The sequence below is a fragment of the Python bivittatus genome, unplaced genomic scaffold (assembly GCF_059951505.1).
Source record: "Python bivittatus isolate LINGU-HERP-01145 unplaced genomic scaffold, Pbiv_v1 ctg000850_np1212, whole genome shotgun sequence".
Taxonomy (NCBI): domain Eukaryota; kingdom Metazoa; phylum Chordata; class Lepidosauria; order Squamata; family Pythonidae; genus Python; species Python bivittatus.
The window spans coordinates 13007524-13022057 of NW_028277112.1; positions in this window are offsets into that span (position 1 = coordinate 13007524).

Here is a 14534-nt window from a genome sequence, read left to right on the forward strand (position 1 = left end):
TAAAGTATATAAAGAAAGAAATTAGAGTGAAAGGGGATTATTTGAATGGGAATATAGTGCCCCAACTTAACCATAATCCAATATACATTGCATCTCTTACATTAAGTATCTATGGGTTCTGGACAAACTACGAGTCCTGCAAATGCCAATCAAGTATTTATGCCTGTATAATTTTCTAGAAGGTATTCAAAGAACTAAAGTTAATACTGACCTATTGGAGAAATCTTTCAAGGAATGTTAAACCTGTGTTTACTCCAGCGTTCATGACAGATAGAAAATGAAAAGATATTTCAGATTATCCTGGAGAAATACATTCTATGTCAACCCTGATGACTATCACTGAGTGTTTAAAAATGCATATTTGAAAGTTAAAAAAAAAAAAGTAAATTATTTCCAAGACTTTTTCCATATTATATTCAAAATGTTTATTTTCCGCATTCTTATATATTATGTAAACAAGAATTAAAATGTGATCTGTGTACTTAAACTTATTGTGAATTCAATCATATAAAAAAGAAATGTCAGATTCTCTAGCTCATTATGCTTACAAAGGATTTTTCTTGGTATTTTTGGTAGTTTGAAAGCCCTTTTCCACTGGAAAAATAAATAGGCAACCACTAACAAACATAGAGATAACAGAGGTGAAAATATATACATAAAATATTAAATACATTCTGTCAATCAATCCAGCAATGAAGGGCAAGCTACACAAGTACTAAAATTCAATGGCTGAACTTTGGCACAATATTAGTATGCTCTTTTTCAATAATACAGGACAACACAATCTATTTGATAAAGATATGACACCATAACCATCAATATTTTACACATGTGAACAAATATAAATAGAACTCAGTACTGATTACTTTTATGTAGTGCATACAACATGAGTACATATAACATACCTCTACTCACTGACTCTGTTAAATGGAGATGGCTGCACAACACATCCAAGCAAGGATCATAGGATCATCCCACCCCAAATAAGTAAGTATCTTATGAAGCACATAATGCTACAATATTTCTCATAACTAGCAGTAAAAATATAAAAGTAGTTATTTTAAGAGATCAAAAGTAGTTTGAGCTGTGACAAGTGTCTCCTGTAAAAAAATATATGGTTAGGGTAGCTGAAAAATGTAAGTTGCTTCTTTAATAGGAAGTGTAATGTGCAATCATGTAGAAGAATGCTACTTTGACATAACTGTGGCTAGCATGTATGTATAAAGGGTATCCATAAGTATTATATTTGCATCTAGTGTTTGTATATACATGATCCTGAATTATTTAGAAATGCTCTGTATCCTATCGGATTCCTGGTATTTATTCATGTGCATACTGAAATGAACTTTGGGATCATATTTTCTAACTGCAACCCTGGCATATTCAACTTTTATTGTTTCCCATTTCACTGAGATTTTTTTTCCTACCATAATCAAAATTGCTATTTGGTTGAAACCTTTGAATAACATTCTGAACTTTTGGGCGATACCTGTGAAACTGTGGAATCATTTTAAATATTTCAAATGCATAAATGTTTTTATTTGTCAACACAATTAAGTCAGCATAAAGATTCTTCACTTGATTTAAGATCAATTCACTTAGCAGCGGTTATCTATAAAAGTGGAAAATTGCCCTTTTGCCTAGGTACTATACAAAGATCAGTGACACTTGACATGCATTTGTCTCTTACCAAGCTTGTTGAGAACATGTTGGATATTATTCAGAAATGAGGCAAGCATTCATATTCAATAGTACAGTATTATCTATAACAAAGAAAAAGGATATGTAGGACATATTTGTCAAAAACATACACAATATACACATTTGTCCCCTGATGAGAAGAGAAATTAACATCTCAAGAGGAGGTATGTATCTGTTAATGGATATCACACCCCACAAATATATGTTTAATGCATGTGAAAATACTACCCATGGATTTTGCCTTTCTCAGCAATTCTCTCAACTAGGTCTGAACAATTCTTATTTCTGATGCTTTTACTAATGTTCTACTAATTGAAATGGCCTATGAAGTGAAAGCAATTTCTATAAATAATTCTTCTTTCCCCTGCCAATGTGAATCACCAAAAAGTAGTACAGAAATGCTTTATTCTGCCATATTTCTTATACTGACCTTTATATTTTTGCTGTGGATCTGATCAGAATGGTCAGCAGAAAGATACTATGCACTGGCTACCCCTTCACATTTGGGCTAGGAGAGCACAATAGGTTTTGAAAGACCAGAGAGGGCAATCAGTGACCATGTAATCTACTCTGTTCAAACACTCTGTAAGAATGGCCCTGGAACCATTGTTATATCATAACTGCTACAAATGGTTGAAACCATGTCCCTCTCAGGGGGGAAGGGGACTTCTTCATTAGTCCTGCACACATGCACACACAAATGATAAAAAATGCTGGACTGAACATTTAAGTCTGACACTAATATTTACATTGGGAGGAATAAACGGTCTTTTACTTGCAAAAATATAAAAACTCTTATGCTCTATGGATTCCAGTATACATGCAAATATGCATTTCTTTAATTCTTGTTGAAGTGTTTTCATGAAAACCTGTTTAATTTAATTTTAAATTTTTATGAAATATTTTAAGGAAAAGTTTTAACTAGGAAAAAAAATCCCAAAGTCTGCATTCACTGGTGGATGGGTCCAAAGGTTATTTTAACCTACTACAAATCTGACAATCATCTATCATTCCACTTCTAGCACAGTCCTATGTTGGAACTATCCTGTCTTCATTTTACAGTCATCTCTCAAGCAGTTTGCAACTTCCCTTCCTTTCCATACCTCAGTTAAATCCCAAGGAAAACATCATTATGGAATGTCTTCCATTGGCTTTTCCCATACCAGTGTTCCTTTGCTATAACAGGGCAGTTGGGCCCTTGAGAAATTGCTGGACAAATATCTTCCCCTGGTAAAATCTGAAGAAATCATCCACACAACTTCTCTGTCCACAACTTGGGGAAGAATTGGAAAAGATTATTTGAGCCTAGCTTATTTAAAACATTTTCATAGAATGAACTAGAGATTTTGATATCTTAGACAATCTTTTTCTTTACAAAGATTGTACAGGTAGCCCTGGGTTAAGACTTCCCGGTTTACAGACAACCCATAGTTAAGAACGGAGCCTATTGTAGCAAAATTTGAGTCAAATACAAAATGATTCAAGTTAAATACACAATGGTTCAAGTTAATTACACAATACTACTTATACAGTATTATACAATAATAGTGTTCCAGCTTACATACAAATTCAACTTAAGGACAGACCTTGGGAATGGAGCTCGTTCTCAATCTGGGGACTATCTCTAACCAGACTAGTGATATCACATATACACATACAGATTTTGGCATCTAAAATATTTATAATCCTTCTCATGTGTGGCTACCTGAGCAAAAGGAAGGGGCAGCAATACCAGACCAGCTAGCCCTAGTCACAATATGTATGCAACCCTCCACTGAATGTGTGATTAAATCTGTTCATTGTGCGTGCCTCCAATTGGTAAGGTTCCTGATTTTGTAAGCATACAACATGGCACATCCAGTGGAAGTCAGCAGGCCTTACCAGCTATGATATCTCTAGATTTGGACTAAAAGATCTTCTGTGCTTATCTCTTTTTGATTGTCAGTGGCACAAGGCCACGAGCTATTTCCTTTTGTTACCCAATCTACTATGTGCAGTTGATACATTAATTTGCAAGCATGAGTTAAGGTACAAGTTTCCAAGGATGTGCATTCCATTTATCTTTGCTTCAGTGAGATTGACATTGTGAATTATGAAGTCAAACCCTAAGCTACAAGATGCCTATAAAGATTAAGGCATTTCCTCCCTTCCTTAACAATTAGCAACACTAGGCTGCTAAGCAGAGATCAATTGTAATTGGGAAACTGAAAGAAGACAATAAACAAATTACTTGTGTTTTCACTGAAGCCTGTTGGTTTACAAGCCCAACCGTTATTTAATCCCAAAGCCTTGTTGTAGGCTGTAAATTATCCATTATAGTTGTCACTGGGCCTTGAACGAGAGTTAGTTACTATTAGCTGAGGTAGGTACAAAACAATCTGATTCTTTACTTCAGATGAGACTGAGTATCCATTAGTTATAAATGACTTTCAAAGTTTGCTGCTTTTATCTGTGAGCTTCACAATATAGTTGTTTGATGTGAGTAAAAATAGCATACACTTGACTGCGTATTCCAGAAAGCCACAAGTCTTTGTGACAGGTTAAAAGAAGTAAATTTCTTAAAATTAGTGTCCATGATATATCAGGAGTGACTTGATTTAAAATATGGCAAATGTATATGAAGAGTAACCTGAACAGTATTTTTGTTTTTATAATAATTGGTACACTACAGCAGCCAGCCCTGTCTTTTTGATCTGAAGAGGCATAATCTATTGCTCCATCACAAGCAATAAAATGTCTGGATTAGCATAGTATACTGTATGTCATATAGACTGTAAAATATGGAAATACATATTATAAAGCAACTTGTAATCCTGAACACTTTCTTTTCAGCCTCTAAAGTCCCTCTAGTGACATCAAAATTAAGCAGCAAAACATCAAATTATTATAGCACAATTGTTACCTATTTGTGACATAAATTTTAAACAAGTTTAACAAAGGCCAAATTATCCTAATTAATGGTAAAAAGGAACCTGCAGAATTGTCTCAGAAATGGGTCCAAAATTCCATTCTATTCCCTTCCCTGTATTATAATCTTACTTCTATCATGGTCCTATGGCATGACTGGAACTATCATGATTATTTGAACCAATCAACTAAAAAAAAGTCATCCCTTGCTTGCGCCCACTGTCATGTCATCTTCCAAGGAAAATGAAGAATTGTATAAGAAGCTAAATTTCTATATTATCAGATACACTGTCAATTTTTTAAAGCTGGAAATAAGGCTGATGAGAATCTATGAAAAAAAAATCCAGCAGAGGGGGAAAAAATAGAACATATTCTTAATCCAGTTTTAATCCTTGACATCTCTAGATCTGAAGTTTCTGTTTCAAAGTTCTGATATTGAACAATTCATATTTCAGGTTCTATAAGATGAGTCAGATCAAGATGAAGCTGACTTACCAAAAGGCAGGTCAGTGAACAAGGCTAACTTAATGGGAATATTTAGAAGCAACAGATTTTGGACTGGGAGTTCCAAAAATATTGGCATGGCATATGACAAAGAGGCTGGCAGATTAACAAAGCTGTGAGCAAGGCTGTAAGCCAAGCAACTTTTATTCATTAGGTGCTCCAAAAAATTATCAGTCTCTTAGTCATAATAGGCTTTTAGACTATTCACTCACACAACAAAAGTAACCTTCACTTTTAAAGGCAAACTGAAATGTGATGACAGCCTCAAAATTTAAGTCCTCTGAGTCTGAGGCTAGCTAGGCTAGAACTAATGGATCCAGGCTACAAAAATCTGGACACTAACTAGATGGCAGCAAAAAGTTAAAATTGTGTGTAAATTTGTACTGCTATCTAGTGGTTGTCCAGACTTTTGCAGATCTGGTGGCCTTACGTAGCACAAGTTCTTGAGGGTGGCATGTGGGAGAGCTAGCCCGTGAGTTTTTCTGCTAAGATTCAAAGCAAGAAGGAAATCATCTTTTCTTGATTTAAGAGATCATCCATATCAGAGGTCTCTGTTGCAAAAGTGGGGAGGACTGGAATTCTCACTCTGTAAAAATAGATTGAGAAAGTCTCCTTTTGAAACTCTGGAAAATTGCTGCCTATAAGACAACTGTTACTATACTCAACAGTGCTGAGCTAAAAGGATTATTCGTCCAAGTCAGTGTTGGCAGTTTCAGTATAACAAAATAATGTATACTACATCTGGATCATGATTTCCAAAAGGTAAGTGATATACACCCTCTGGTTTGCTAAGAATGCAGAGGGGTTCTTATTTGAATTGTCATAATTTCATTTCATTCGACCTTAGGTTAGTCTGAAATTGTAACTTTAAAGAATATTTTCAGAATCAAATTCAGAATCTTATTAAACAGTAAAATATGAATAGAATCAAAACAATAATATTAATTTGTCAGATTTCTAGACTGTCCAACTCCAAAACAACCTTGCACTGTTGCTGATTAAGAGGGAGTAACCATTAATTCAAAAGGAAAAAGTGTGATTATTTGCATTATTTTGGTTGGTTGATTGATTACTTGCCATCAAATTGTTTTCAACTAATAAAGGATAGTGAAGCTATAAAGGCAATATATTATACACAGGAAAATTGCCAAAACCTCTTATCAGGGGGCTTCTAATAGAAGGTAAATAAGCAGCCAATATCCAGGATTAGTATTTTGGTCTAGTGAAAGCCAATACGGCACAAATTATTGGATTTGGGGGACTCTTCAGTCTTATTATAAGTTGTTTCTTACTTATAATATCTTTACATAATGAAAAGATTTTAATTTTGGCACCTCATTTCTAATATTGTGAAGATATAACATACAGCCTGACTTTTTAAAGTAAAAAAGCTTATAAATGTGTTTCAAATGTGCTACTAAATTTGTTACGTAGGCAAATACAGAAGTCTTGTCCTAGTATTGATTTAAGTCCTACAGAGGTGGTTGTGAAGAGAGGAGGTGGGTTTCATGGCACCCTCAACCAGTCATGGCATTCCTCAACCAGTCTGAAGTGAGTTTGAGTAGCACAAGAATGTGCTGGGAGAAAATGGAACTGGTAGAAGTGTTTTTCCTGTTCTTTGCAAGGTAGAAGTATCTGTGATTAATGGATATTCTTGTCAACAGGAACCAACTAACCAACTAAGAATCTGAACCATAGTGACATAGTCTATGATACTGGCTGACAATGGATTTAAAGCCACCAGAGAGCCTATTAAATTGATGCAGATTGAAATGGATATCAGTCCAAGAAGCTACACAGCAGATCTCTTATCTTGCACAGAATGCCTCTGGATTATGCTAGGAGCATCGGGAGCTGCCCTAAGTTGCCAGACCTTTGAGCCATCATGACCGGTATTATCTACAATGACCATCAGAGAACTTTTGCAAACAAGAAGCCAACTGCAGCTAAGAATATCAAACCAGAATGGCAGTTCTCAGATCAAAATCCACAGTCAGTCATGAGGTTTGCTACAACTTCACCTCATATCCCTCACAAGGTTTTTGTAAGAAAAAGTACAGCAAATATATATACTGCCCTTGGATCACTGGAGGCAAGGCAGAGAACAAATATAATATTCCTGCTGGAGCCCCTGAGCCATTTCTCTTCCTCTGAAGTAGGTTGAAATCTGTTAAGGGAAACATGCTATGTTAGCCACTGAGAGTTGTTAGACAGTGGTGGAGTATGAGTTTAATGAATAAATAAATGTAGGATTGGAATCTCAATATGATGAAGTCCCAATGTGAAATAGGAATGTGTAAAGGAACATAAAGTTGGCAAAAGTATGCAAGAGCCATTAGAGGATTTAAAAAGTAGCAAACAGCATCTCAGCCCTAGGGAATGTGAGAAAAACCCTACCTTGATTCTGTATGGCATAGGAAGGGACAGAGAGAAGCTCTGGGAGGCTTTCAAAATTCTGTTGTTATACCCTACAACAGTGTTGTCCAAACTTGGCCACTTTAAGATGAGTGGACTTCAACTCTCAGAATTCCCCAGCCAGCCTGGCTGGCTGGGGAATTCTGGGAGTTGAAGTCCACTCATCTTAAAGTGGCCAAGTTTGGACAACACTGCCCTACAACAGTAAAGTGGCATTCCAGTAGCCCTTGCAATGCCTGCTTCCTGACCTGCCCAAACTGAAGGGCTGACAGAACCATAGATCAAAAAAGAACACTATACATTACAGTAATACAGACCAGAAAAAATGGGAAGACGTGTTAACTGATATTTCTGTCCTAGTTAAATACAGATGTGTCAGTCTTTTCATTGCTAATCCTAGAAATAATTGCCTCCCCAAGATCAAGGAAATGTTTGCAGCAAGAAACTGTGATAGCTTTGGAGATGTCTTTTTGTCATAAAAACAATGAGAAAAGGCAGCAAAGTGGATTAACAGGTGGATAATGAAAGTTAACATAATAACAGAGCACAGACTAGATCCACTCCTTTGATTATTAGGCATTCTGAGCATTAAGTACCATTCTGAAGATTAGTTTTCCAGAAGCCATGGCTTTTTAAATACTATGGCATAGTAACCACAATTATGAAACAATCTGAGGACTACAAAATGGTTTAGTAAACTCTTAGCTAAAACTACTGAAGCATAAGGTGATTTTTATAAACATTGTAGAATTAAATGTCTCTGTTTATACTTCTCTGGCATCTGACATATATAACCCAGTAGCCAAGCCATTACTTCTAACCAATTTTCATCACTACTTGCTGTAAAAGAACTTGCACACATTGCAAGTTTCAGGTCTATTTAAAGACACTGAATGCTGTAGCACTATTTGAAAATGAAATTCAGTTTGGAAATTAAAGGACAACGGGGATTTTTTAATTTCAGTCTTTTTTTTACATATTTTAAATAGTCAAAATGATTGCTACCATTTATATGCTAGCTCAGTAAATAGGTATTGCACTTAAAATAAGAAATACTTCCTTAAATAACTTAGACCCATTCTGTTTCATTTAATTTCATTCTATTTCTACTGTCAAAGATGGCTATAAAGCCACAGTAAACATTACTTCTGTTTCAGATTCCAGATGAAGGGCTTCATGTAATTTTCCCAGCAAAATAATGCATAGAGTTGAAGAAATTCACACTGGAAGTAATCTGTATGAGAATGTGCTACTGTGTACATTATTGGCTTAGTTCATGGATATAACATCTAGAAAAACACAAATTCATTAATGGTTAAAAATGGAGATGTGTAGCACTCTATTAAAGATCTGAAACTGGAGAAGCTCATTTGATTGCTTGACTAATTGATTGATGTCCCATCAAGTTGGTGTTGACTTTAGAGACCACATAGATAGATTTTCTCCATGATATTCTGTCCTTAACCTGGTTTTTCAGGTTTTCCAATGATGCATTCATCACCACTATGACTGAGTCCATCCACCTTGCTGATGGTCGTCCTCTTCTTCTCTTTCCTTCCACCTTTCCCAGCATTAGAGCCTTCTCCAGGGAGCTAGGTCTTCACATAATGTGTCCCAGGTAGGATAATTTGAGCCTGGTCATTGGGGCTTCAAGTGAGAACTCTAGGTTGATTTGTTCAATGATCCATTGGTTTGTTTTTTTCGCTGTCAATGGACTCAGTCCATTGTTCCTGTACTGTTGATGATTGATCCTAAAATGCAGATAGCTTCTACCACTTTAATATTTTCTAAATATTAATATTTTCACTATCAATTCTAAGGCTAGTTGTTGTACCTATTGTCATAAGTTTGGTCTTCTTTATATTTAATTTTAGTCCCATTTTTTCACTATGCTCCTCGACTTTTATTAGTATACCTGGAAGATCCTTTGTATTTTCGGCTGTTAGAGTAGTATCATCAGCATAGTACAGGTTACTGATGTTTGCTTAACTTTAAAACTTAGATATTCATATGCATATATGGGTGTCTTAAGATTGGTATAACATCAATTACACTCCTATATGCATATCAATATCCAGGTTTTATAAATGGGCAAAGGGAAGAAACTGAATTGTTAAATCTAAGAGCTGATTGTCAACAGGTATCTTATGACGTCTTTGTCTTGTCTATGTCTTGTCTGCGCACACTTAAGCTTCTCCTGCCCTGTGGCTTGACACTAAACTGCCTTAAGAAAATTCTTTCCCAACTCAGCCACTTTCTCAACAGCTTGCACAATATTCAAGCTGAGCTGCAGACCATTAAACAATTCTCTGCTGCTAATCTCTCCTAACTGTCTGTTCCAAGAAGGTAATTGTCAACTTCTTTTATTCCAGTGAATAGGTCTTAACTGGACACACATACTTTTATATGGACAAATTATATATGGGGGGATGTATGTATATACATACTTACACAGATGCATGTGCACAAATATACTGTACACACACAAACTTAAACCATCAAAATACACATTCATGCAGGTCAACAATCAGGTTTATAATAAAAATTCCTTTCTGACTATATTGTGGTTCAAAACTCAGCAGAATTTTTTTAATTAGTTTTTTTCTTTCCTTGAGCTGCCTATTTTCTCAACTTTTTTTTAGTAAGTCCAGCACTACACCATTTTCACTTTTCCTGCCACCCGAGGTAGAAAGTAGTGCAACTGTCACCATTTTTCCAGTCATTGAGGTAAAATTACCTCAAGTGATTGGAGAAGTGATCAGATAAAACACCGCCGAATTAAGGGTATGTGTGAGAACAGTGGAAAAGCTCAGGGAAAAAAAAACAAAGTGTGGGATTTTTTCATTTCTGCGGGGTTTTGAACGAGCAACATTCTATAAATCAGGTTAATGCTATAACCGCTGTGCTATTAGAACATTGCTGATAAGGGTAGTTCTAAAGCAGTGGTTCCCAACCTTGACAACTTTAAAATGTGTGGACTTCAAGTCCCAGAATTCCCCAGCCTGACCCCAGTCCACACATCTTAAAGCTGTCAAGGTTGGGAAACACTGTTCTAAAAGACATTAGACACAATGGCAACCATTGTTGCAGTGGAGGAGGTATTCTGGCTTCTGCAAAGAAGCTAATCGAAGGCAGTGTTGGGCCTTAAAGAACAGTACCACCCTGCAAGCAAAATGGACAGCAGCACTAGAAATGACAGAAGCAGGAAGACAGAACTCTGAAAGTAGAGCAGGAAAACACATCTGAAAGTCACTTTCATGGTGAATGAGAGTGAGTAAAGGGCAAAGTTGTCTCTTCCTATACTGGTAACAGGGTAACCTGAGTATGTGGATAAGCTCTCTGTTTCCAAGTGAAAAATTATAATCCACAAAATAATCCTTTTGTGGATTATAGAGGCCTACTGAAAAGTCATTACAGTCCAGAATGAAGCTTGTCATATGGAATAAACAAGATGGGGGGGGGTAAATTTAGGGGACTGTTTTCAGCTTCATATATGCAGTGATTAACATCTTCAACGAAAAGCAATTGAAACTAAGGACTCTCAAATCCACTCCCAAAACTTTCAGAGTCTTCACATTCTCTTTACAACGTCTGTCTATCTTGTTGTAAACCACCCAGAGTTGTTTCATGAGATCAACAGTGACAAATTTGACAAATAAATGAATAAATAAAATATCTATCTATCTATCTATCTATCTATCTATCTATCTATCTATCTATCTATCTATCTGAGGAAGGAGAGATTCTGCCACAGCATCAGCTTCCTGGAGTAACCAATCTTCTTCACATGGCACTATCTTGGGAAAATGCTGCTGGTTCCCAAAGAAGAATGATCTTAGATTAATTAGTGAGGCTCCTAAAGGAAGGCAGGAGTGAAACTCTAGAGGAAGTGAATAATAAAGCATAAAAGTGAGATGGGTGGCTCTATATATCGAATAAATAAATAAATAGCAGAGGGCCCATAAAGTTTAGGACTGAGCAGATGGTACAATGTTATTTTTTCCTTCTTAATTTTGCTGCACAATATAGGGAACTCACCCTACCTAAGATCAACGTTGTTTTGCAGAATTACTTTACAGTCCACTTCCGCTTGGTCTGGCAACTCCTGTATTTCAAAAGTATACCAAATGTGTTTCGATGACAGAATCTCATCTTAGTTCCAAAATGTATTTCCAATATATGCCTCAGGGAATGTAAGAAGAAAGAAAACTAGATCTCTGAACATGAACAGAATGATTTTCCCTTACTGCATAATAATCTCAACCATCCTTCGAAATACCTTTAGGGTTAGGGTTAGGGTTAATTTCAGAGTGCCATTAGCATTTTGTTGTGTAAAGAATATAGGGAAATCTGAGCAGCTCCAGAGCTCCAGGGGGCTAGTAAGAAGTTTAGCCCCTCCTTCTCTGCCACTTGTGACAAGAAACAATCACATATCAGCTATTTGCATTTCAAGGGAACTTATTTGCGGTTCACTGACGCCTTGGTGGATTTTCACCCTACTGTTCAGAAGTATTTTCCTCATTACCATAACAGGGGAAGGAAGGGTTAAGTCCTCCTTCCATGCCTACTCTGATGTCATTAATTACTAACTCCACATGCATACACTGGGACACACACACAGACCTGATGCAGTTTTTATTTTTAGAAACCTACATGCTTTATTTAGTTATGCATAACTGACTAGAAATCCTTTCCTCACTCCTACATTCATTTCCAGCCTTATTTTATTTGTGTCTTGCCTAATTTGTGGAGCTAATAATGTATGGGGAATGTACATATGCAAACAAAGAAAGCATTAAGAATCTTTCAGGATGACAAATACCTTACCGAGCTCTTCCTGATAAGGTTAAGAAATGGGGGGTTTAGCTTCCTGGCAACAACCCTTTCCCCTTTGCAGCTTTCCTTGGAGAGAGCGAGGTTCTCATCTCCTTTCACAATAAAATATTATTTTTATAGATCCATTATTTTAGTTGCATCTCATTGTCATTGCATATTCATGCAGTCATGACATTATGTCATTATTATGAATGTATATAAAAATACTAGATAAATCATCCTAATGAGATAAACAATCAATAGGGCTGCCTCTTAATCATCCAAGACATCGTTTGTGACCTGGATACATTATAAATACACCCTGCAGATTGCAGCGATGTTATTCAGCTAGGTAAATCCTGACAAACTCAGTCACTATTTGGCACGTCATGCCTCAATATGTAACACAGAGGTCACCCCAGCAAATCCTCCTTGGATCAGAAAGACTCCACAGTGTGCCGATAACACGTATAAGATTCTAAAGAGTCCTGATCATTGGTAACTACTTTATTCCACTGCTTTCTACCCTTAGTCAATGGCATTAATTCTGTTTCTAATTAGAATTGCACAATTTAATTCTTCTGCTCTGGGCTATACCGAAGATATGGTTCATGTAACAGCAGCTTGGAGCATGCATGCTTCTTGTAATCACGCTACCAATGCTTCAAGAGCCAGTACTTCTGATGTTACAAACTGCAGTTGGGCATACACCAGGGATCATTTCCCCAGCATGAGAGATGATCAGTCGGTGAACCCCCTGCTGTGTTTCTCCAGTTGAAACCAATCTCTTTGCTGTTCTAAAAGAGCTATGCTTCTGTTAGCAGTGATGACTCAGTACATTATTGTGGATTTTTCTCCTTCTGTGAGTCAAATGTCATATACAACTGTCAGTGGGAATTTCTATTCTATTTGTTACTCCTCACCTATTTTTTAACTCTGTATGTGAATGTATATTTATAGTGAGGTGCACACACATGTTGGTATACATATAATCCTTCTATAAATATTAAGGTTAATGCAGCACTTCAAATAATTTAATCCAAAAAAGGGCTCTGGAGCACATGAGAGTATGAAAATAACACCTGCTGCAACTCTTTAAAGCAGCTGCATCTTTTCCCAAGATTACACAGCTGCGCCATACAGCTGCCACTTAATCCCTAGAAAAGACATAGCTGCTCTAAAGAGCTGCAGATAGTACTACATTCTCATCCACAAATATGTATAAAATTAAGGGTCTTTCCAGCCAAGCTTAATATAACCAATCATTTATTAAGTTCTACTACATTTGTCAATATTCTCATTTTTTTAATCTATCAATCAATCTTTGTCCAACATAGGCTGGTGTTCTGAAATTATTTTAGGTAGAGGTGTGCTAAAGTTAACACAAACAAATTTTAGATACCTTTCATGATTTCGTATAAGAAAAAAATTCCTCTTACATGCTCAAAACACTTCAGAGTATGGTATTCACAATGTGACAGAGAAAAACATTTACATAACTGATGGCCACAGTCAGAATAGTCATATTGACAAGGCTGTTCTAGTCAATTAGTGACCCATATGGATGAATGCCATTGGGTATTTCCAAAACAATCAGTGGGTTCACAAATTATGATAAATTATAATATGATTTGTTTGGTTTAATTTAATAAGTTGCATAGAACCAGATGTTGTGGTATATATATATATATATTTTTTTTTAATGTGAAACAAGCCTTGGATTATTGTGATATGCAAACCCAGCAGTTGAAGCAGACATGTTTCCGACTGATGTGTATATAAAGTTTCTCCCTTACAAAAAAGGGCATTGAAACTTATACAGACCTCTGAACTGGAAGTTCTGTCGACGGTAATAAAGCCAAGAGTGTGCCATTGGTATCTTTTTATTAGCCAAGGAGGCAATACATGCACAGTTTCAATGTTTAAAAAAAACCTGAAGCAAAGATTTCATCTCACCAGCAACCTCTTAAAGGTATTTAACAGAAAACAACCATTCTAACTATAACTAAGTATCTCTGTAGGAAGAGACACAAAGAGTTTAATTTAGCAACAGTCTGCACCATAAAATATTAGTCAAGTGCTAGCATAGCCATTAATACTCTTTTTTAACAGAAGGCAATTTCACAGACTCATTTACCAACTGGAATCTCCCAAGTCTAGTTGGTAATTGTGTTTTTTATTCATCTCTGTAA